At 46.2% G+C, this 24,842-nt stretch overlaps 1 protein-coding gene and 1 long non-coding RNA gene across 4 annotated transcripts in view; one reads left to right on the top strand and one right to left on the bottom strand.

Moving 5' to 3' along the window:
- Positions 1 to 24,842, top strand: part of PRKG1 (protein kinase cGMP-dependent 1) — a 1,163,528-nt gene that overhangs the window by 205,148 nt on the left and 933,538 nt on the right. The gene's annotated exons all lie outside the window — the stretch shown is intronic.
- Positions 12,445 to 17,630, bottom strand: LOC121016609 (uncharacterized). Its single transcript, XR_005784380.1, has 3 exons — positions 16,963 to 17,630; positions 13,155 to 13,160; positions 12,445 to 12,456 (listed from the first exon to the last, which is right to left on the bottom strand). It is a non-coding gene; the product is annotated as an uncharacterized LOC121016609 (long non-coding RNA).

Raw genomic sequence — 24,842 nt, 5'->3', positions numbered from 1 at the left:
CCTTCCTTCCTTCTTCCCTCCCTCCCTCCCTCCCTCCTTTCTCTCTCTCTCTCTTTCTTCTTGTTCCACACTCTTGATAAGATCTGGATTCCATCATTCATTCACACACTGAGAATCCCCTAAAGGCCGCTATTGTGTCCTCAATCTGAGGTCCTTGATTGGCTCCTGAGAATCTTGTGAATTTTGCTGAAATAATTTGAGAGGATGCCTCTGTATGCACATACATCCGGTGGTAGAATCCATAGCTTTCAACAACTTCTTCCCAGAGCTCACCAATGCTGTTGGTTATGCGTCCACCTCCCGGGCTCATACTGGGACAGATGCTGGGAAGGGAGCTATGGACAGTTCAGAGGAGGGTTTTGCTCATGTGGGACATAAATCCTAGGAGGGCGAGGAGAGGGAAGGAGTTGATTCAGGTTAAGAAACAAACAGAAAATGAACAATTCATTTCAGATAACGATTAAGTCTCTAAAGAGAATATCCTAGATGGCACCACCGTATGGAAGATGGTCAGGGAGAACTTTCCTGCAGTCACTTGAACCGAGATTTGAAGGAGAACAGGGTCATTTAAAAAGCCTGAGCCAGGCTGAGATACAGATATAGCTAAACGCTCCTCCTCAGTTGTTGAACTAAGAGGTTTTATCACGCATTTTCTCATCTCTGGGCCTCTTATTTTTGTAATTATTGTTAAGTACTTTAAAAAATCATACTGTCACTTTTCAAGATGTGTTCTTAACCCTTAGAGCATGAAGGAATTGGGCTAGCTGATATCTGTAACGTTAAGCTTAAAAATTAAAGAATTCTCGGGTGCCTGGGTGGCTCAGCTGGTTAAGCATCAGACTCTTGATTTCGGCTCAGGTCACGATCTCGCAGTTCGTGAGAGCCCCACGTCAGGCTCTGCACCAAGAGCTGAGAGCCCGCTTGAGATTCTCTCTCTCCCTCTCTTTCTTCCTCCTGCCTCGAAATAAATAAATAAACATTTAAAAAATAGTTAGAATTCTAACTTATAAAAGAAATGCAGTATACCATAAGATAGGCCTCAGGATCCCATGTGGCTTGTACCCAGAGCTAATTAAAATGAAACGTGTTCATTTGTTATCCTTCAACTGTTCTCTTCATGTCAATCGTTATATCACCCCAATTACATAGCCAGAGAGCGTATTCACTCTTTTTTCGGCTTGTGTATGTTTAGATGGGTACGCTCTCTGGAAGCGGTACTAAGAAGCTAAAATACTTTTTTTCAGTGTGGATTTAAATTTTCCGCTGTTACACATTGAAAGAGGACATAAATGGATTGCTAAACAACGTGTTCTCCAAGACTAGATGTGGCAGTCACAGGTCTGATTTTATACTTTTTTGGGTTAATTATTGGTATTTCTTCTAACGCTCTACTTGAAAGTGGGTATGAAGAACAGATTAGTTTTCAATGCGATCTTAAAGGGACGGAATCTTTGGTAGCTCCCCGGGCCCACGGTCACCAAATTTCTCAGCATTCAAGGTTTCTGATTGTGATAATAGTGCAACAAAATTTCTAATGAGCCAGAAATTAAATTCTGTTATCATCTTGTCTTTGATAGTGAAGACATTTGTCCACAAAGTATTTTTGTTTTTCGATTTTAGTTATTCACTTGTTTTTAAAATATTGTTTAGGGGCGCCTGGGTGGCGCAGTCGGTTAAGCGTCCGACTTCAGCCAGGTCACGATCTCGCGGTCCGGGAGTTCGAGCCCCGCGTCAGGCTCTGGGCTGATGGCTCAGAGCCTGGAGCCTGTTTCCGATTCTGTGTCTCCCTCTCTCTCTGCCCCTCCCCCCTTCATGCTCTGTCTCTCTCTGTCCCAAAAATAAATAAACGTTGAAAAAAAAAAAATTTAAAAAAAAAAAATAAATAAATAAAATATTGTTTATTGTCAAGCTGGCTAATATAAAGTGTGTACCATGCGCTCTTGGTTTTGGGGGTCGATTCCCACGATTCATCGCTTACATACAATACCCAGTGCTCATCCCAACAAGTGCCCTCCTCAAGGCCCATCCCCCATTTTCCCTTCTACCTCCCCCAGCAACACTTAGTTTGTTCTTTGTATTTAAGAGTCTTTTATGGTTTGGCCCCTCTCTGTTTGAAACTTTTTCCCCCTGTCCCTTCCCCCATGGTCCTTCATTAAGTTTTTCAAGTTCCACATAGGAGTGAAAACATATGATATCTGTCTTTCTCTGACTGACTTATTTCGCTTAGCATTACACCCTCCAGTTCCATCCACATTGTTGCGAATGGCAGGATTTCATTCTTTCTCATTGACAAGTAGTATTCCATTGCCTATGTAAACCACATCTTTATCCGTTCATCAGTTGATGGATGCTTGGGCTCTTTCCATGATTTGGCTATTGTTGAAACACTGGGGTACCGTGCCCCTATGCATCAGCACTCTTGTATCCTTGGGATAAATTCCTAGCAGTGCTATTGCTGGGTCGTAGGGTAGTTCTATTTTTAATTTTTTGCGTAATCTCCACACTGTTTTCCAGAGAAGCTACACCAGTTTGCAGTCCACAAAGTATTAATTGCTTTTGTGTCTCAACATACTTCCATAGTCTAGCATAATGATGAGTTTCCTCAGCTGAAAAGATGTTTAAAAATAATAGTACTATGTAGTGGTGAATAGTCGTTTCTGCTAGAAAGAATAAAAAAGAAGGACCACAGTGTCTGTGTAGTTATTCCATCAGTCTCGGATGCTTGCATGGTTGAAAAGCTGCTAGTTTTGGGGGCTCTTGGGAGGCTCAGTCAGTTAACCACACAACTCTTGGTTTCGGCTCAGGTCATGATCTCACAGTCCGTGAGTTCAGGACCCACACTGGGCTCCGTGCTGACAGTGCGGAGCCTGCTTGGGATTCTCTCTCTCTCAAAATAAATTAATTAATTAAACACTTAAAAAATAAAAAAAGATAAATTAAAACTTCTCTTTAAAAGTAGGTCTTTTAATTAAACACTAAAAGGTGTTTCTGTATTCTTGAGATGCGTGCATGACTATGTATAACGCGTCAAATTATACATTATTCATAAAACATTTTGTGCATAAAGTGAATTCCCATGTCTAACAATACTAAACATTTCCCATGATCTGAAATGGAAAGGCTAGAAAAGCAATATCAAAAATATCATGAGCGTGAATAAGGAGAGAAATTTCCACTGGATAACTAACTTTACAAAAGGTGGGTGGGGAGATGTACATTCACCTTGTTCCAAGCTACCCATGGAATATCTCTTGACACGTGTATGGCCAAATTTGGGCAGCCGCTCATACCTCCATGCTTCTCCTGCTTGGTGTCCGCCATCATATCTGGGCACAACTGATTTTCTGTTTGGCATCGTCTTTCTCACTGGGCGCCGCTGGCTGTAACCGTGAATGCTAGGGGCCATCAGCCCTTCGTACATTGCTGTGGTTTCTGCTGTCACTACCACGCCTGTTAGTGCTGTCACTCGCTGCCATGTCAGCCACCCACTGCCGATGCTTCCCAGTGAATCTTCAGTGATGGTTTCCCAGTGAGCCGGTGCTCATGCACCCACGAACTGGGTCCTTCAAATCCCAGATTTTCCAGTGATCTGTGGCAGAACACAGAGGACCACTTCTCTTTTCCTGCCCCCTTAATCCCTTTACATGCTCTCAGGGAGAGGCTTCTTGTCCAAATTAAGAGGTTGCACTAAGACTGCTGTATTTGACCTTGACGACATCAAAATCATCTAGGATGCTTGGAAACACATAGTTCTTGGCTCTACCTTTGATTTTCTAAGTCCTAAAATCCTAATCTCTGATGGTAGATTTCATGAATATATATACGTGTGTGTGTGTGTGTGTGTGTGTGTGTGTGTGTGTGTGTGTATAAAGTGTAATGAACATATAGTGATGGTAATTTCGGGTGTACAAAATAATGATTCAACAATCCTATACATTTCTCAGTGCTCATCAGGGTTAAGTGGACTCTTAGTCCCCTTTATCTATTTTACCGATACCCCCTTCCCCTCCCCTCTGGCAACCGCCAGTGTGTTCTGTGTATTGAAGAGTCTGGTTTTTTTGTGTCTCTTTCTGTTGGCTTGGTCATTTGTTTTGTTTCTTAAATCTCCCCTCTGAGTGAAATCAAATGGTGTTTCCTTCAGAACACGTTGGGAACCCACATCTAGATGACTGTGGGGGCCCTTTAGCTCTGAGGGGGTGTCAGTCACCCTGCAGCTACAAAGTGAAGTTTTGAGCATCTCATTCACCTTAGGGTTCATGTTTTTCTTTGTGGATGGCATTCTCTTTCGTGTCGAGTCTTTGAGTTAGACGTGTCTTAAAACCACTGTCGTTCTGGGTTATCTTTCTAATAGGTTGCTGTTATCAAGTTAGTTGGAGTGAATATGTAGTCAGAGCTTGGTTGTCTACTCTGGGGACACGTAGATACTGGTGCGTTTGTGTCTCACCCAGGTGATGTGATGCTCTCGCCGCCACTGCCCAGCCTTAAAAGCCACCCGGTGAAAAAGAAAAACAGTGATGGGCGTGGGTGGTCACTGTTGTCTCCAAAAGTCACATGAGGCGGAGACCTAAGTATGATCGAGGATTGATAAATAACTCTCATGGTCGTCCGGCTGTTGTTACTCTGTGGGCCTTGGCATCCTTGCTGGCCAGAGGGATGCAGATTTATATGGAGGATGTGAGAAATTCAGGTTTCTAAAACCGTCTTGGGAGTAAGTTACCAGAGAGAGCCACTGTCGTAGTAAAAAAAAAAAAAAAGATTATCTTTCACTTTTTCCCCATTTCTGAATTCTGTTTTATCCAGGTTGTCCTGTTCTCTCTCTTGTAAATAATTGGTTGTGCTTTCTATGGGGTTTAAAACCTTTTGAAGAAACAACCTTATATCTTCCGGGTTTTCTTGGCTACTGATTCCTGTTGTGAAGCGTCCTTGACCAGGTTCGCTTTCTTTGCGAAATAGGAGAAAGAACGTGGACTGTGGCACAGTAATTCAGCTTTGAATCTCCAGTGTCTCCTGTGGCCATTCTGGCTTATGAACAGCCCATAAATGGCCTTTCTCCGGGTCTCATCTCCACCATAACTGTGCAGTTGTTCTGTTCCCTTCTGAGTCTGCCTGGCTTCTTTCTAGAAGGCACAGGTCATGTTCTGAATGTGCTCCTGAACAAGTCTTGAGGTTCTCTGGACCAGTGCTAGATGACGAGCCACATCCCCCTGTGAAAGCCCACGATGGGCGCCCCCACCCCCTTCTCTGCCTGTGGCACAGCCGTTGTCCTGAATCCGCTCCTGGTGCTGAAGCCACTGCTCCGTGCCAAGCAGTCAGCGTCGCCGGCTCTGCAGGTGCTACTGTGGCAGGTGCTGGCTCACAGGTGTGGACGCGGATGCTTCCCAGAGGACAACCCCCTTGTCCCCAGCCTCTGCCCTGCCTCCCGGTGCTGCTCAGGCTGCAGGCAGGAAGCCCTCATTCCCCCCACCCCACTCAGCCCTGCAGTCCTGGAGCAGGACCCTGTAGCAAAGTCCCCCAAGTGCCAAATCTGTGCTGTATTTTCTGGAGCCTTCTGTCATGCCAAACCCATGTTATTGTACAGCTGAAGTCTTTGGGACGTTGTCAAATTGCCTCTCAGTGTTTTGAAATCAGCAATTTAACATCTTTGTGTGTTTCTCCGACTTCTGAAACCCTAAAACCGTTATTTTGTATAGTCTTTGGTTGATATTGTTAAGCTCTTTTTTCTGGGGGATGGGGGATACGAGGGGAACCTGGAGAAGACAGAGCTACGTAGCTTGGCAGGGTCATAAATTCTGTTTCAAATTATTTTCTGTGTTGTGAAGCAGAGCAAGAAATGAACACTCTAAAACCCTAGCTAGCGTTGTTCCTAGAATTTCTCAGTTGCTCTGACCCTTAAACCGTTTATATGAAGCTTGGGGTACCAGTCCCATGTTCTAGCTGGCTTGGCCCTGGACAGTGCAACACTTTCATGCATTAAGAAACTGTCCCCAGTCCCACTGTGCATGGCAGCAAGCCACCATCCACGCAAACCTCAGCCTCTTTCTCTGTGCCTCCTTGCAGCTCACCGATGGTGTGAGACCCACTCTTTTGTTTTTTCTTTTTTTTAGGACAGATGAGACAGGCTTGCTATTTAAGTAAACAAAGCGAGGTCATAGTTTTTTTGCATGGTAATCGGTTTCACAGAACTGTTCACCTCCGTGCTGTTTTGAGGGATTAAGAATGCCGTGTACCTTTGAATCCTGTTCAGTAGGAAGTCATGTTTACCTTTTTAAAGTGAGGCTCGATATTCTACATGGGATAGAATTTGGTTTCTCTGCATTAGCCACCAACTCAAAAATGCTATTTTTAAAACCTAGTGGTTCTTTCCCAATGATCTTGTCTGCAGATACGCAAACACATATGGAAAACGTTTCCTTTCTAGGCATGTTTGTTTATGCATCTTGTATGTACCAACGTTTGTATATACACACATGCTGTACCTTTTATCGCCTGTACTATTCTGTCCTCTTCAGTTTTTCTGCTATGAATTCGAAGCCCTCTGAGACTTTATCGTGGTTTTCACTCAGCCTCATTTTATCCAGTTGGTATCGGCATCACCTTGCCTGTTCTCACGTATTTCTCCAAGGAGCATTTGAGCCTTGCCGTGTGCTCAACACTGTACTAAAAAATACCAGGATGCTACTGTGATCAACACCTGCCCCCAGACTATCTCGGCAGGTTACACATTTGCAATTAGTTCTTGATTAGGCATCTAGTCACATGGTCACCTCTGGTTTTTCTTTTCTTTTCTTTTCTTTTTTTTTTAATGTTTATTTATTTTGAGGGCAAGGGAGGGGCAGAGAGAGGGAGAGAGAGAATCCCAAGTAGGCTCCACACCGTCAGCGCGGAGCCTGATGCGGGGTTTGAACTCCCAACTGTCAGATCACGACCTGAGCCGAAGCCAAGAATCGGACGCTCAACCCACTGAGCCGCCCAGGTGCCCCAGCACCTCTGGTTGTTCATATTGCCCCCCCGGTCTCTTTCCTTTTTTAACCTTCACATCTGCCTTCCTTCTTCACTTCGGATCTCTCAGCTTGGATAAATATGAAAGCGTGCGCGGGGAGAAGGTCAGTCCAGTCCTTTCAAGGAAGGTATTCCTCTGAGCTACCGAGTATTCGTAACATCGGATTCTGCTGGCCCCGACGAAGAAGGGAGAATGAATACACACCATCTGGGCCCAAAGTGGAGAAAAGCAACCGTTTGCCTCCCCGGGAAACAGCATTATTTTAGGAACCAGCGAATCCTTTTCTTCTGCCTGGCAGGCCGTGAAATTAGCAGATTTTTAATAGGGAGAACAAACACACGTTGGGAGAACAGACGTTTGGGGGAGATTAAGGGTTTGGAGGGATACTGACCTCTAGGAATCAACTTGTCTTCTGAAGTTCCAGAACACGCCACTTCTGGAGAGCGAGCCTGCTGGTGTCCATTTGAACAGTGGCGTCTTCTGGAAGCTTCCATATCTGGGGTATAATAAAAATGCCACTTGTTGTCATTGTTAAAACACCTGGTTAAAACACCAGTTAAAACACTCTTTGGCTTGTGCTTTGTCCCCTTTCACACCCTTGCCCATGCCCCCCACCCCAACTAAAACATATACATTACTAGATTTTTATGTCACGGATTTCCTGCTCTTTTCAAAGTAGTCTTGGGAGGGAACTTTGATGATGCCTTTACTTATTATTTTCTCTTTATTTAAAGGCATCCTTTTAATGGCTTTCCCGGGGGGGGGGGAATGCAAGCACTTTTTAACCCTAACAGTTAGGGACAAAATAGGTATCCTTACCTGTGAGTGATATATTTGTTTGAAGAGATGGACCTAAACACTTTCATGCATTAATCAGTCTACCTATCCATTCATTCCTTCATCATTTAAGCTCCTGCCATGTGTCAGGCTCTGTGTAAACATTTTCCATACGTTCTCTCCTTTAATCCTTACAACATTGTGCAGGGAAAACACTGTCATCCTACTTGATCAATGATAAATTGAGGCTTGGAGATATTAGTTACCATGCCCACAGTCACACAGCTGGTAAGTGGTGCCGTTGAAACCTGAACCCTCACAGTCTGATCCCAGAGCTCCAGTGCCGGTACTTGGAAATATGTGCCTTATTTTATAGGCAAAGAAGAGGCGCTGAATTAAATATTGTGTCTAGGTTTGCAATCTTGAAAGATTTAGGTTTTGGTTAGACCTAATTTAAAAGTCTAACTCGGGTGCTTCGGTGGCTCAGCCGGTTAAGCATCCAACTCTTGATTTCTGCTCAGGTCAGGATCTCACGGTTCGTGACTTTGAGCCCTGTGCCAGGCTCTGGGCTAACAGTGTGACACCTGCTTGGGATGCCCTCTCCCTCTCTCTCTTCCCATCCCTCCCCGCCAAAATAAATGAACTTAAAAATTTTTTTTAAAAAGTCTAACTCCACCTTATGACATGGAGCTGGTGGGAGTCACTGGGACTCTTCCATTGTTTTCTTGCTTTTTCAACACTGTTGTGGGGGGCATTCAGTGAGTGACTCAGCCCGGTGAGCGCTCAGCCTGGCACGCACTGTCCATATAGAGAGATACTAGTGTCACCCCCCAGGGCCACCGCCCCCCATCCCCTCCTCTGGAGGCACCAGGACGATGGGTTTTATGCGAAGACAGACACCGAGCCTGGGGTCGGAGGGTGATGGCGAGAATGCAAACATGACACATTATGAGCAAACATCATGAGGTTCTGACCTCAGACAGATATTGAGGGAATATCCCGGAGACAGAGTTAACCCCTGTTGAAATATTGCACGTGGGACCGAGAGGAAACAAATTGCCGGAAAACTTTGGGATCTGCAGTTTGTGTGACCGGGGGAGAAGGCTCATCAGTCAAGATGAGGAATGACAGAGGCGGGTGGCCGTGCTAGGACCAAGCCTGGCACATAGTAGGCACGCGGCAAACGGCTGTATGCGTGACTGCTGTGATCCGCACGCAGACGTTTTCAAGGCTGACGTACATTTGACAGTGTCCTTTGGTGAATGTGTTCCTGGTTTTTCAGTGGGGTGAAATGCAGAGGCTGTCCTCCAAGTGCAGTAATTAAAGCAATTTGACGGGAACTCTTAGGGATTTTACTCCTGCCTTTAAATGAACCCTTTGCTCCAATAAGATGGTCTCTCTCATGACCCCCTCCAGCCCCAGGCACATATATATCTCTGTGCCTTTGCTGAATGTATTGCCTGAGAATTTGACCAGCACCTGTCCTTGCCCATTCTTCAAAGCAGAAACTTTGAGGTCGCTTCACAGTTAGACTGTAACGTATGTCTGTGGCCCTAGCTTGGTTCTAAATCCCAGTTTTTCCTTAGTGTGTATTGTTCTCTGCACATGGGGGTGTTTCTGGCCTCTCAAAGGACATTGTATGCTTCTTTTGTTCCTCCTGAATGGAGCGGTGTAATGCTTTGCAATAATAGGAACTCAATAAAGGACTCTTACACTGAAGATACAATTAAAGTCAAGAATGAATTTTTGTGGAACACCTCCATGCAAATGTACAAAAAATCTTCAAGAAAATGAGGATACGTTGAGTCATACATTTCCTGGTACTATTCATTCCTCTTGAGGTACTATCGTTCTGCTCAACCTAGCATTTTCACCACCTACACCTGCCATCTGGAGTCATAGGCAAGGGGGTAGAAGGCGTGTCAAGTCTTCAAAGGAAGTTGCTTTTCTTCAAACGTTGATGGAACTACACCACCATTGACTTCTTAGGTGGGGACCGCCATCTTGTCCCCATGAATTGCATGTCACGATTTTGTTTGTTTGAAGATGACCATGAAGGAGCATGGGTCTGTGACAAGTGATTTTTTTGCCAAGATGTAAATCTGAATTTTGTGTTGCTGAGTGGGCTTAGCTGTTCGCCCAGTCAGTAGCCTTCCTTTTCTTCAATTTCTGCATCGTACCCCCTAATTCTTGGGAGTGATGTCTTCGTGGTTGCTTCCTGTGGGGTAGTAGGATATCATAATGGCATCAGACATCTGAGATGTGTGAAAGTCTGAGACCTATCTCCTGATGAATGTTATTAGATTCCCATGGTTAAAGATGTTAAAGATTCCCATTCTTTCTGTCTTGATAAAGAATGTCTTGCCAAGCTGCCGAGTGTTTTTTGAGTACCATACACCCTTCTTGTTTCCCTTAGCAGAAGTCATACCCTTGCTGGTGATTTTTCACTCTCTTTTGGCCGTGGTTGTCTCTGGCAACAGATGCAAATTTTAGAAAGCTGGAGTTAAAAACCGCAGTTAAACATAGGTCTCCACCGAGAGCAGTTTCTGCGGACTGCAGCAAAGGTGCCCTGGTTTTCAAAACCAAGTTCTTTTTGTTCCGTGATCAATTAGACACTGAAGCTCTGTGTTATCTGGGAGGCAGGGAGCGGGGCTGCTCTCCCCAAAATTATACCCAGAAACCATCTCTTCCCTGTTCGCATGCCCAGTCCTGATGTGTTGACTCCTTTCAGAAGGTTCCAGTCCAAATAAGGCCCAATTAGCAGCAGCCTGAAAATCGTGTCTGTGCCTGTCTTTTCCCGTAAAACCCTTGGGGCTGCTAAAGATTCTAATTTTATTCTCCTCTTAATACCGGCCGAAGGTGCCATATCTTTCTGTGGAATGTTGACCCCCCTTGCTATTGTGGCTAGCTCTCATGTTTCAGTGACAGCAAAATGGAGAGAGATTAGGACACCTGACGGGAGACACTCATATTCGATATTCGATATCGATAGATTCGATATCGATATTCATATTCGATAGAGCCCAGCAACAGACCTGTGAAAGAAACTGGCCATCCCAAATCATCAGCATTCGTTTCCTTCCCTGAGTCAAAGAAATCACTGTGCTCTCTGCATAAGCCCCGTGTTGAGTTCATTTCCCTGACCCTTCCTTAATTTTTGGCTCGAGGGTGTTTTTAATAACGTGGTATGTTTATGAGTCAAAGGAGGCCAAGTTTCTGGCTGGGCTCCGGCGAGATGGTGGTAAAAGGAAATGTTTGGGGACTTAGAGGGAAAGTCTGAAAGAAAGGCGCCTTCTTTTGGATCTGTTTAGTGTGACTTAGCTAATCATTTCTGAGTGTGGGCTAGGGGGGCAGAGATGCACAGAACCCTCTAAGGAAAATCAGGGTTGAAAACTTACCGTTGGGGTGAGCCACTTGAAAACACACGGTGAATTCGTTTGTGTTTTATCTGGAAAGGAATGATTTAAGTCAAACGGAGCAGCAGAAATTCATGCTGGCCCAGCTGGAAAGGACCGGAGGATGGGGGATAGGTCACAGTGCGGGCAGGTGAGCGGGGTAGAGGGCCGAGGCCAGCATGAGGCAGGTCAGTAGGCAGTCTGCAGACAGACAGCTGGGGGGGGGGGGGGGGGGGGTTGGGGGGGGGGTATTTTTCCATAAGAAGCCCTGTTCTAACCACTCCTGTGGCCACAGATCTCCCTCTCCCCCCACCACCACACGGGGCATTGCAGGTTTGACGTCCATGGACGCTCATCTTGCCAGGGTTCATTTCCGCCTAACGAGTGTGTGCAAGGTGCCGAGAGAGGTGAGGCGGTGGGATTTGTGGGGCACTTGCTGTCTCTTCTCACACGTCATCTGCGCAAACCCCTCCCACCTGCCAGCCGCTTCTGAGCTATCCGCCAGTGAGTCCAGGCCTCTGGGCTCTGACCTCTCACAAGCCACCTCCCCATCATGTTGACCGCACGGTTTGGAACCACAGTGTCACCACCCCGTTCCGTCTGTCCATCCCCTGAGCCTATGTCTCAAGCCCCTTTTGAAATACGTTCTGCCACTAGCATGTGGCTGAGCGTCATTCGTAGGGGCCGAAGTGGCACCTGTTGATTAACCGGTAAACTGATTACATTAGGGCCTCATGGTAGACATGTGCCAGCCTTCCAAAGATGTACAATGACTTTATTTAAATTTTAAGTAACATCTGCTTGATAAGCATTTGCAGTAGATGTGATACTGCAGGAACAGAGCCTCATTTCAGGCAAAATATTAAAGCCTTCTTAGTATTTTGAGACAGAGGTCTGTTTCCTCGCTATATTTTATTCACTTGACACATTTATTAAGTGCCCACTCCGTGTGTACCAGGCACTGATGACATATTCGAGGTCTAGGAATTAACTGCGTCGGAAAATATGAAAAGAAAATCATATTTAGGGAGAATCTCTCCCTTTTGGTTAGCTGAGGCAAATATTTATTTGTTGATGATTAATTCCTAGTGAAACCCAGAGAGCATTTCTTTATGCAGACATTTCTATCTGCTACTAACAAAAAAAAAGAAAGAAAAGAAGAGAGAGAAAGCAGTAGGTATAGTTGGCTACATATGCAGATTTGGAGACATTGTCTTTATCTGGAAAAAGCTCCCAGGCCAGAAGAGAGGACAAAGACAGCAATGTGTAACATCAGACATGTGCCTCTGCTGTTGGCTTATGAAATGTTTCTATACCACCCACCCTGGGCAGACTCCCTTCCACACTGCAGCTGATAGGTGAGCATCTTTCATAAAGATGACCCCATTTAACGTCCATAATCAGTCCATTAAGTCCGCGCTTTTACCAGCCTCCTCTTAAAAACAGGGGAACGGAAAGCTAGAGAGAGTCAGCATTTCACCTGAGGTCACTCAGCCTGTGCTTGGTGGAGCTGCTCACAAAACAAGTAGTTTGCACCTTTCCACGATGGAGAAATTAATGGAGAAATTAATTCCAACAAGGGAAATTGGTAATCAAGTAAGCCTGCGGAAATGGATGCCATTCAGACTGGGTGCTGACACGTGATTGGGACTGCTGTGTTGGCAGATATAGGGGAGTCAAGAACATACCAGAAAGAGAGCAGTTCCATAAGGCACAGAAAGGTAAGGCGTTAGCAAAAGGCAGTTTTCTGTCCATTGTTAGCAGTTTGGAAAGATGTCTCTTCTCTGATCCTCCCCTCTCCCGCGCTTCTAAATTTTAGGAATCTCTGCAATGTAGTTTTAAACTTCCTTCAAATAGGAATAACCTAAGATAGTCCGCGTGGCACTTCCATTTCACGTAAACATCAAGATTGTGCGAGAGTTAGTCTACCACCAGTCTCCGCAGCGATCAACGGCCAACAAGAGTCATAACGTGGTGGGGACTCTTCACTGTAAGGTAGCCCTCCTGGGTGGTCTGTCGGCAATCTCTGCCAAAAACTATGCCTTATTTCAGAGAAATGCCCCAGGTCTCTGCTTATTGGAAAAATGATCAGCCTCTCTTATTCCTTTAACTCAATGAGTAAAAATGGTTGCACTTAGCCCATAAGGCTGTGACTGGTATGCTAATTCTCAGCTTCCTGGGCATGACAGACTCTATTTCCTTTTCAGTAGAAATATTGAGTGCATACGTACATTTTTGCTTTCTGGATGATACTGTAGTTTCAGATTTAAAAATTCTGTTTGTGTTCTTGCATTTTTCTAATGGAAGCATCCAATGAAACATTATTAGTAATTCAATTCCTAGTCAAGATATCACCAACTATTTGTCAGTTTTAAAATAAAAACTAAATCCAAAACATCTGAAACCATCCAAAATGGCAATTGAGTTTCAGTGGGCCATGTCAGAAGTTTCTTGGGGGTCGGGGTGGGGGATGTTAAAAGAAAGACACCAATAAAAATAAATCAGTGCAATTATGGGGGCAGGGGGAATGTTAGAAAAAGTGAATCCAGAGTAATAGGAAACCCTTTACATAATAAATATTATATAGTGAAATAATATTGAGCAATCAAGTTGTTGAAAACATGGCAGGGAATAGAAATGTCTACAAGGTAAAAAATGTGTTCCTGACTGAGGTGATAATTAAACTGGGGAGCAACGTCTGCTTCACAGATACATCAGGGATCAGACTTTATACGATGGAGACACTTGAAACACGGTATGATACGGGGGTCACTGCCTAGGTCACGTTGTTTGTAAGTGATAGAGGGGTGGAGCCAGGGCTCAGGGCTAGCCAATGGCAGCTCTCCGTGTGCTGAGAGAGAATGGAAGGCCTAGTCATGTGCGAGTTCAGCAGCTTTGATCAACTGCTCAGTGGGCAGTTGGGCAGCTCCCATTTTCCAGATCTTCTCTAAGAATGGAAGCCTCAGGAAGACCCATGATGGAGCTTGCATTCATTGGGTGCATTCGTGCCTGAAGACGTAGCCCTTCCAAGGAGGGAGACACCCAGCAGATGACAGCCCTACATCTGCCCACAGTGGACTTTCAAAGCACAAAGTGCCTGGGGCATGTGGGTGGCTCAGTTGGTTAAGCCTCTGACTTCGGCTCAGGTCGTGACCTCCCGGTTAGCGAGTTTGAGCCCCGCATCGGGCTCTGTGCTGATGGCTCAGAGCCTGGAGCCTGCTTCGGATTCTGTGTCTCCCTCTTCCCCTCCCCAGCTTGTGCTCTGTCTCTCTCAAAAATAAAAATAAAGGGGCGCCTGGGTGGCGCAGTCGGTTAAGCGTCCGACTTCAGCCAGGTCACGATCTCGCGGTCCGGGAGTTCGAGCCCCGCGTCAGGCGCTGGGCTGATGGCTCAGAGCCTGGAGCCTGTTTCCGATTCTGTGTCTCCCTCTCTCTCTGCCCCTCCCCCATTCATACTCTGTCTCTCTCTGTCCCAAAAATAAATAAACGTTGAAAAAAAAATTAAAAAAAAAAAATAAAAACATTAAAAATTTTTTTTAAAAAAGCGACTTTTACCTCCCAAGGATTTCATTTTAGAAAGAAAACGTGAACTTCGTGGGGTATCCCATGAAGGTATCCCATGAAGGTATCCCTATCCCGCCTCTTACATTTTCAGGATTGCTCTCACGCTGCAGATAGCATTTCATACTCTTGCTTACTGACTTTCCTCATGTTGCTTCCTGAACCAAGGAGCTATTGAGAATGGCCAGCCAATGACCACGTGAGTTCAGGGGCTAATTTACAGAAGACCCCTTCATAGGTGGGTAAATCTACTAATTTTATTATTTTACTTTATTTTTGCCGGAAAAAAAGCTAAAATTAAAAAAACAAAACAAAACTTTCTAGACCAGTCACTGGTGGAAGCCTTCCACTCAGCCTCGAGAGTACCACGAAAGAACGTTCTGCGTGCGCTCGGAAGGCCACGTTGACTTCAGCGGCTTCCTCACATCCGGGCACACACCGAAATAGGACCTCCTTTTTTCTCTGCTCCAGTCCTTGGGGGAGCTAATGGTAACTATTTTGTCTCTGTGTGAGCTGTAGCATTTTGCATTGTTTCATGCTTTTTTGGATAAAAAGTATCATTTCTTTCTGAGAAAATTTTAGCTTTTTTTTTTTTTTTAAATGTTTATTTGTTTTTGAGACCATGCGAGACACAGAGTGCAAGCAGCAGAGGGGCAGACAGAGGGAGACCCAGAATCCGAACCCAGGCTCCAGGTTCTGAGCTGTCAGCCCAGAGCCCGACGTGGGGCTCGAACTCCTAGATCGTGAGATCGTGACCTGAGCCAAAATCGGACGCTTAACCAACTGAGCCACTCAGGTGCCCCCGTCTGAGAGAATTTTATTTGCTAAGGACAGATACTGGGAATTAATACCACGTCCCTGATATGCAGGGTTTTAAGAGCCAGAGTAACCGTCAGATGCTGCAGACGAACAGGAGGTTGGACGTGTTTGGTTTCTGGCTGGTTCTCTGAAGGCTTTCTGCAGCTGTGGGTGCTACACAGGCCATCGCTTCTTGGAGCCGTCCCGAGTGGAGGCAGTCAGAACTGCACTAACATTCTGGGTCCCTTGTGGCAATCAAATTCTGTCAACAGCTCCGGAAAGTAGACACGGTGATCCTTATTTTGCTGATGACAACATCAGGGCAAGGATGGTTTGGTGGCTGGCACACAGTAACTTAGTGACGGAGCCTGGATAGAAACCAGGTTCCGTCTATGTGGGTGGATACATGGTTCCACTGCCCTACTCTGGAGATGCTCAAGGGGTATACTGCAGAGAGAGTGTGCCCTTTGTCCCCAAGTTTTATAGTTTGCTGGTATTTTGGCATTTTAAAAACTCTCATCAGGGCATGGTGGCAAGTTGCATAGTCTTAGAACACAAGTGAGAAATTTGGGCTGGCAAATCATCTTTGAAACTCCAGTCTTTTTCCTCTCCCTGACTCCCCACACGAAGCCCGGCTTTTAGCCAGTAAGGTCTTGGGTGTTGCCCCGTACAGGACTTGCAAGCTTTTGGAGACTTCGTGTTGAGTGTTGGAGCCGCGTAAATTGACATACCTGCTTTGAAAGCCTTTTTGGTTTTTATTTTTTTGAGGGTTGCTGATAGGCTGTCCCCTACCCTTTAGTATATTTCCAAAGTCTGTGTTTGTGAATGCGACAGTCTAGGAGAGAAGTTCATGCTTTTCCTCTCCACATATAAAGTCTGGTAAAGAAGGATTAGCCTCATCTTTCTACTCTTGGGAGGTGGGATTCATGACCCACCGATGTCATTAGAGACACCAGCAGCAAAAAGTATGAGAGAAGCTTACAGAGCATTTTGCATAAACATTGCCAAATGCCGTGTGATCTAAAGTCCTCCGAGGAAGTTGACGGTGCTTCCGTTTTTCCGGATGAAGAGATTCCAATTTAGAAAGGTCACAGGGACCTGTCGGGGCATGGAGACTTCTGCCCCGCCTTCCCCTTTGCCCCCTTCCCCCTCCTCTCCCCCCTCCCCCCCAGTCCAGGGCTCTGCTGCCTTTGCTGCCCTGGGCTGCCTTTTACTTTCCCGAAGTGATAGCGGGAAGCAGACTGTTTCTCCAGGATTCTGAAACTGGGCAAATAGCAACAAACCTGCGGTCCCAATAATGATGTGATACTTGCTAATAATAAGGATAACATGGGGATGCAGCGGGTTTGACCCGCTAGGTCTACTTTCTGGTTATTTAAATATGTCGAGACCTATGGGCATCAACCGCCAGACACTGAAGCGTATTCTGTACGATCTGTATTTGCCTTTTATAAAGTCGTGCTGTTCTTTGAGGTACTCCACCTAACTTTTAAGAACTTTAATTTTTCTGTGTACGAATAGCATTAACGCAGCCCCGAGGAAAGAAGAGAGTCCGCGAGAAAGAAAGTCTGTTTTGTCTTATGTTGTTACACTAGGTTCCGAGCTGTCAAAATGCGAGTATTCGGTAAATACAAGTGTGCATTATATCTGCTATCTGCACCTTTTAGTTAATTTCCCTTTTAAATCAAAGAAAAGTCATTCAAAATACAAATAAGAAAGTGGAAACAATTAACAGCTGGGGATTCAAGCGCCTAGGGTATATTAAATATTTATGTACTGACTTCTCCATAGAGCTTTTCTGCATTCCCCTCATCGAAATGAATTTCTTTCTCCCCTATCGTTACCTTCCCCCCCCCCTTTTAGTTTTGTGGCATCACTTTCTATAGATTGCCTGTGGTTCTGGGGGGTCACTGTGGCGGGAGACTGGGTGGGAGCTTCCCACCAAAGTGCTTCACTCGGGGATGTTGTGCGGGGTTCTTAACATCTCTGTGCATCGGTGTCCTATGTTCAGTGACATCAGTGCTGCCGCGTACCTCACAGGAGTGCCGCGATGATTGAGTCCGTATTTCATGCAACGCACAGGGGCCGGGTGCTCCGTAACGCTGATGTGAATACTTTCTTGTCTTCCACCTCACTCTCCTCTGCTCGGGGGCCTATTCGTTCGTACCCGTGCTCCTGCACTAGCTCCTAACAAGTCTCTCTGTGGTCAGTACGGTATCAGTGTCAGAAAACCAGATCGCCGGGGCGCTTGGGGGGCTCAGTCAGTTAAGCGTCGGACTTCGGCTCAGGTCATGATCTCTCAGTTCATGGGTTCGAGCCCCGCGTCTCTGTGCTGACAGCTCGGAGCCTGGAACCTGCTTCGGATTCTGTGTCTCTCTCTCTCTCTCTCTCTCTCTCTCTCTCTCTCTCTCTTTGCCCCTCCCCACTCATGCTTTCTTTCTCTCTCTCTTTCTTTCTCAGTAAGAAATAAACATTAAAAACCATTAAAAAAAAAAAATAAAAAAAACCCAGATAGTGCAAGTTCTTTCAGCAGAGGTGATTTGATACAGGAATCGTCGGAGCAGGCACGGGGAGGGCTGGGAAGGGAAGAATGGATTCAGGCCGAGCTACTTACTTACTGCAAGGAGCCGAGTACATCGAAGGGGGGGGGGGCCTGGGGAGCTCTCGGGGGGGCAGGGGACTCAGCCTCTGGGGGACGCGGTGTCTCGGGCCCCTTGGCATATCCGAGGTCCCTGGGCTGGGGGCACTGCCAGCTGCTGCTCCTGCGGGGGGTGCGATGGGGCTGCTTCTGGAGAGGGGGCAGAAGCTGGCAAAGGAGGCGACCGCTGCGGGTCAGAGCGAGGCGGCATGATTGGGCTGGTGCCATCTGAAAGGGCCTGCGGGCTGGAGGGACCCGCTGTTTCTCGCTCCTTCTGCCCCAGGAGGAGGTGAGGGCAGGGAGGGCAGATGCGGCTTGTGCCGCCAAAGGAGGGCAGAGGGCGGGCCTCGGGCCGAGAGACGATCGCCTGGGAACCGACCCAAGTATCTTCTCCACCCCCACCTTCCGCAGACTCCTCTCGGCTGCATTTCTCCAGGCGCCGCTTGGAACACGGCTCTTCCTGCTCTGATGCGCAGTGGGTCGGACGGCATCTGGGGGGGACGTTGGCGGTTGCTTGACATTTGTGTGTAAGAGGCGAGGAGGTATTCGCTGGCCCGCTGTGGGGGGGCGCGTGGGAGTTTGGGGTTCAGGACCTGCCCCGCAGATGTCCACCAGTCACAGCCAGTGGCTGCTTCATCGTGGGTTTTCAGAAATCATTAGCATTGCAACATTTGTGTTCAACCGACCCGTCGGTTTTGTCTGTGTATCACGCCATCTGTACCACCCCCCCACCCTTGTTCTTCATGAGGACAGAAGCCTCCGCCCGCAGCCCAAACCCTCGGAGCCCACCAGAAACAGGGGTTCCCTGGAAAATTGTGCTCTGGAGCAGTGTGCCCGGTGGCCTTCTCCCCCGGTGGCCTCCAGGGCTCTGCAGCGTGAGGGGGCCCGCCTTTCTGTATCGAGAGTGTAACCGTCGCTGTTCCCTTACCTCTCTTGGAAAATGGTCATTTCCCCGGCATCTGTGGCAAAGGAGGTTGCTGGGAAATGAAAGCCACAGAACTCTCAGGGAACGTGATTTTACAACAGTGCTGGAGTCCGTGGTCCTGGCAGGACTGTGGCTACGTGGGAAGACCGAGCCACTGACAGCCTGAGTCGACAGGCAGGCGCTCACCGTCGGCATGGCCCGGAAGTCCTGGTGGGCAGAAATGATCACTCGATGGAGATTGCCGATCTGAGTAATGTGCCCTTTGAGGTGAGGTACAAAATTTCATGCCAAAGAGGCAGGGGTGCAGGAGGAAGAACGAGAGAAACAGCTGGTTTGGGGCCCCTGGGAACTGTAACTGCGTAGGGATATGGAAGCATAAACGGGCAAAGGGGTGAAGGCCGTGTGCGTGCGCCTGCTTAAATACGTAGCTTAATCTATTTACAGATTTCCAGCTGATGGATTAGCCTTCCCCGGTAGACTGCTGCCAGACCGCAAATAACGGAGCACACAATTTTGTTTCCGCTCTAAAAACATATTCTTTGGGGCGCCTGGGTGGCGCAGTCGGTTAAGCGTCCGACTTCAGCCAGGTCATGATCTCACGGTCCGTGAGTTCGAGCCCCGCGTCAGGCTCTGGGCTGATGGCTCAGAGCCTGGAGCCTGTTTCCGATTCTGTGTCTCCCTCTCTCTCTGCCCCTCCCCCGTTCATGCTCTGTCTCTCTCTGTCCCAAAAATAAACAAACGTTGAAAAAAAAAATTTAAAAAAAGAAAAATAAAAAAAAAATAAAAACATATTCTTTGATGGGACATGTTGCCATGTTTTTTCAGTAAGCAACTAATCGGAAAGCCATATGGCAAAGTTTTAATTTATGGGCAATATCTAGCCATATCCCTTCAGCAGTTGGTAATTACCAGGTTTCGGCGCAGTTTGTCATAATCTTGCGACACGGGCTGATATTGTTACAGAGACACATTTTGTGGCAGGCGTAGTTCCCACAACTACGGGGTGTGGGGGGTGTGTGCGTGATTAGTGATTGTGAGGGGGGTGTGCGTAGGATTGCGTTTAAGTCCTAGAACATTCTTCCACATAACTGATGTTATAGATTAAATGCTCGTTGGTGGAGTCTTAGGCAAAGTCTGAACTTCAGTAATGTTTGGGAGAAGGAACCGTGACCTCAGCCTGTGTGTCACGTTGGCCCTACAAGAGAGGACAGTTTACTGGATTCTGGTTTCTCTTTTTTTTCTTTTCTTTTCTTTTCTTTTCTTTTCTTTTCTTTTCTTTTCTTTTCTTCTTTTCTTCTTTCTTTTTTTCTTTTCTTTTTTTTTAAAGATTTTATTTTGAAGTACTCTCTACACCCAACAAGGGGCTTGAACTCACAAACCTGAGATCAAGAGTTACACCCTCCACTGGCTGAGCCAGCCGGGTGCCCCTGGATTCTGGTCTCAGTACATCTGGTGCCCGTCCTCATGAGTGACTTTCTGACACCCCTCCTTCTCTCTCTTCCCCCTCTCTCCCTCCTTGTTCAGAGCCTGTTCCAACTCCTTCTCCCGGAGAAAGCTCACTTCAGAGGGGGAGGGCCGAGAAAGACAAGAAAGACGTTAGACTTCTCGTTTGTGTCCGATTTGTCAGGGACACGAACCAGCTTTAGCCAGAATAAGTTCCTTGGACCTTCAGTAGGCGAAGAGAGTGTTCTTTTTCCTGTAGGCTAAGGATTGAGATGGAAAGTAAAGGAAGCAAGTGATTCTTGGCCCTGACTGAGGTAGAATGTGGGCTGATCGCATATATTCAGCTTTGTAACAGTCGGGTAAGGAACACGGCCACACGGATGATGTCCTTGACCTATGGCACCTTGTCTGTCACCCTGTTTTAACAGATAGGAAACGCCCTGACTCAGAAGATTTCAGAATGTCATGCAAGGTCACGGGGCCACGGCACAGGAGAGCCGGGACATTACCCAGGCCTGTGCCCCTCGCAGCCCCTCCTTCAGGGTGTATGAAACCACACCGCTTCCCTTAGACACACTGAGGGTCTTAGACTCCCCCTTTCCTCTGGCCGCACTCTCTCTGCTTTTCCTCCAGCTGTCCCTTGAAATGCTGGAGTTGTCCAGGTAAAAAAAAAAAAAAAAAAAAGAAAGGCAGAAATTAATGAAATGAGATACGGCACGTGAACACAGTTTGGAAACTGTGAGGCCGTACAAGAAATGTCCATACTGGGAAGAATTGCCTTGTGCTCCTTTACGCGAACACTTCTCATTCTCACCTAATTACCAAGCTGTACAGTAACAGTTATGCGGGTGATTAGATAGACATCAGACCAACTCTTGTAAGACGTCTGAATTGCAGCGAAACGTCCTTCCCTTGGTTTCCAGGTTGACAGTACGTCGCTTGAAGAGCTTGGTCGCCTGCTGGCAACTGGGGGTGGGGGGAGGAATACAAACAATCAGCATAAAAAGAGGCAGCATTCCACAGAAGCAAAAGGTAAGGTTTTATTTCCGAGCTGCCCACTGGCATTTCTTGTGGGGATTGAATTTGTGGTCTTCGTAGGATTTTCATAAACCTTACGCTGGCTCAGGGATGGCATTTAAGGTATCAGCGTGAGAGCAGCTGAAGCCGTCGTCACCTTCTACAATTCAGACTATGTATCCCTATCGTTCTCACATCTGTGACCTTGAACTGGTTTCTACTCAGGCTGTTTTTCTACAATAACTGTGATTACTTGAAAGATCGAACAGGCACATATTAACTTGCGTGGAATATGGTTTTCAAACTACATTATAGTAGAGAACCGTTTGAAATGATACTCTGTGTACCACCCTTCAAATGAAGTAGCAGAAATGAGTGTTCGTCCCTTAACATTCTGACATGTTCTTTCAAAATACCGTGCAAAGAAAAGAACTTTTTTAAATGGAAGAAAATGGGCGAATTATTTCTTTAGAATTCTTAATGAGAGACATTACAATAAATGGCCATTGCCCGTCTGCCAGTGGGTTCATGACCGTAGTGCACTATAAAATTTAATGTCCTTGACTTTGGCACTGCAAATGCATGAGTTTTATAACGGTTCACGCGAGAGGTAATTGATTACACTGGATACATACATAAGGAAAATAAGCAAATGTTGCAAGTGCCATTTTTTGTTCTGATAAAATCAACTGTACTTTGAACAAGTTCATTTCAAAGGAAAGAGACTTTAATAAGAAAGAGAACATGTGACCATAGTGTCTTTGCGGGACGGTGGGCTTGATTGCTGACTTGGCACATGATCGGTAGGAAGGCCCGTTTATTGAGTTCTTCCTATATTTTGAACTTGGGCTGGGCACTGTTTGTCTAATTTAATCCTGACAGCAACCCTGTAGTTTGAAAGTACAGCTTGGATGGTTTAAGTAACTTGCCCAAGACCACCCAACCAGTAAATGGCAGAGATGATTTTCAGCCGCAAGTAAATTTCAATGTTATTTCCAGCGTCCTCAGAGTTTTGCATGAATATGTGATTTTTTTTCCATCACCCACTCTCCCCTTTCCCCCACCCCCATCAACCCTCAGTTTGTTCTCAGTATTGAAGTCTCATTAAAAAAATGAATATGTGATATTAAAGGAATTAAGTGTTGGAATAGTTAAGCATAGAGATTTGAAAGAGAGGTATACAATTTGGTGAATGTGAGCATTTCAGTCAAGAGGCAACAGAGATAAAATTATCTGGAGAGATGAGTAGGTCCTGTTTGTCGTCATCCAGTCTATATCTTCATGGTTTTGTGGCTGGTTCATATCACACTTAATTTGGTCTTTCCCCCCAAATCGGCTGTAATTGGGTTTGCCTTCCATATCAGGAGTAGATGGCACCAACTAGGAAAAAATCAAAGGCAGTACTAGCCAGGAGCATCCACGGAACAGGTACCATCTGCCTGACAGAGGAGTGGGGCGCTGATATGTAGCTTGTCTGTGTTTTCAGTGGGCTTTGAAGTTTGCCTCATTTTAAAATCCAAACCAGAATATCCTTAGGAACCTTATTTAAATGGCTCTTTAGGTTAAGTATATGCAGAGAGTCTGAGAGCTTATGTCTGAGACTAATACTAGAGAAAAAAACAGATGAATCAAATGGAAAGTGTGTTTATGTTCTTAAAGCTGACCAAGAGATGTGGTTTTATTACTTTAAGAGTAAAGAATTGTTAGATCATGTATAGGATGTTTTGTCCTCTCCAAAGACAAAGTTGGACAAAAATGAATCGTGATGCTGGGGTCATGATTGATGCCTTAGAATTCCAGACACTCCTGTGTCAAATACGAATACTTCTCAAAATTCCTTCTAGAGGCCTTTTACCGAAAACTCGAAGCAGCAGTCAGCAACTCATGACATGGCTGTTTTTTTTTTTTTATTATTATTCTTGGGAAATTGTATAAAAATGAGTGGGTAGTCAAACGTCTCCTGAGCTGGGTACATTCAATGTACTCCGGCTTTATCTGACAGCCGAGAAATGTTCCCACACGCAATCTGCAGCCCCAGGTGGAAGGAACCAGGGCTTTCGGTGGCCAGGGTCAGCTGGTAGGTGTCTGCCTGTGGGATGTAATTTATTGGGTGTGGAAAGGCCTCTTTGCCTGGAGAAGATAATTTCTCCCCACGACTTTCGGCTCTGTCAGTATCAGTGAGGTTGAAATTTGCCAGAAAACCAGACTTCAGATTCACATTCAATTAACTTTTTTTTTTTTTTTTTTAGCATCAACTGTACGCCCAGCTACTGAGTGTGTGTGTGTGTGTGTGTGTGTGTGTGTGTGTGTGTGTGTGTGTGATTTTTATAAGAGTTCCTTCTCCTAACGTGACTGGCATGCTACAGATGTTTTAGAAGTTAATGGAGAGTCACATGGGCATAAAATAACTTACTATTCAAGAGAGAAAAATGTAAGCGACTCACCAACACCTGACTTGAAAATACAAGAGTGACCCAACAGTATTATCAGAAGGGCAGGGTCTACGTCCTGTTCCTCTTTGTTCATTTCGCTTCTCCAGCCACACACACAGACAACCTTGGCCCTCGATACGTGTGAATGACATTGGACAAGCATAACAAATCCTAAACAGAATATGCTGGTGACAAGTGAAAGTAGTTGAAAAAGAGAACAGTAACTCATATTCAGAAGTAGGAGAATAGATGGGGCGCCAGGGTGATGAGGAAGCCGGGGGTTGGGGGACGGGGGGAGACTTCAAGGATCGGGCGGGGGGAGTGACTGATGGCTTGCTCACAGCGAGAGAAGTCCAGGAAAACCTGGCTCTCGTTCTGAACGTTGCCTCTCTACGCGCCCTGCTTCTTGTCAGTGGCTCCCTGTGGCGTAACTTTCCATCAATGTCTCCTTATTTCCTGTAAGAGAAAGTAGGATTCTCTGGCCAGGTTATGCCGGCGTCTTCACGACCTGATCCCTCTGTCCCCCTTGCACGCCTGATCCAGCCCCTCTAATGAATAGGCTCTTTCCTGTGGTGGGCCTTTCTTTGCAGTTGCCGTGTTCCCTTTCTTCTTGCCCAATCATCCCACCGGCCAGCCCAAACATCTTCCGTAAGTCCTTGTTTGATAACCGATCCCCTCCCGCTCTGCTGTGGCACCTCATACATGCTGTGTATTGCGGATTATTTGACACAGCATTTGCAGTTGTGTGTTTGCCTGGCTGTGTTCTCCATTCGACTGGGAACACTCCGGGGACAGGAATTATGCAGTGCTTACTTATATATCCTCAGCCTCTCGTTCAGAGACCGGGGCATGGCAGG

Source organism: Herpailurus yagouaroundi, unplaced genomic scaffold, assembly GCF_014898765.1.
Source record: "Herpailurus yagouaroundi ecotype Mexico unplaced genomic scaffold, PumYag 211, whole genome shotgun sequence".
Lineage (NCBI taxonomy): Eukaryota > Metazoa > Chordata > Mammalia > Carnivora > Felidae > Herpailurus > Herpailurus yagouaroundi.
The sequence above is the reverse complement of the archived record's forward strand: the minus strand, read 5'-3'. Positions and strand labels throughout refer to the sequence as shown.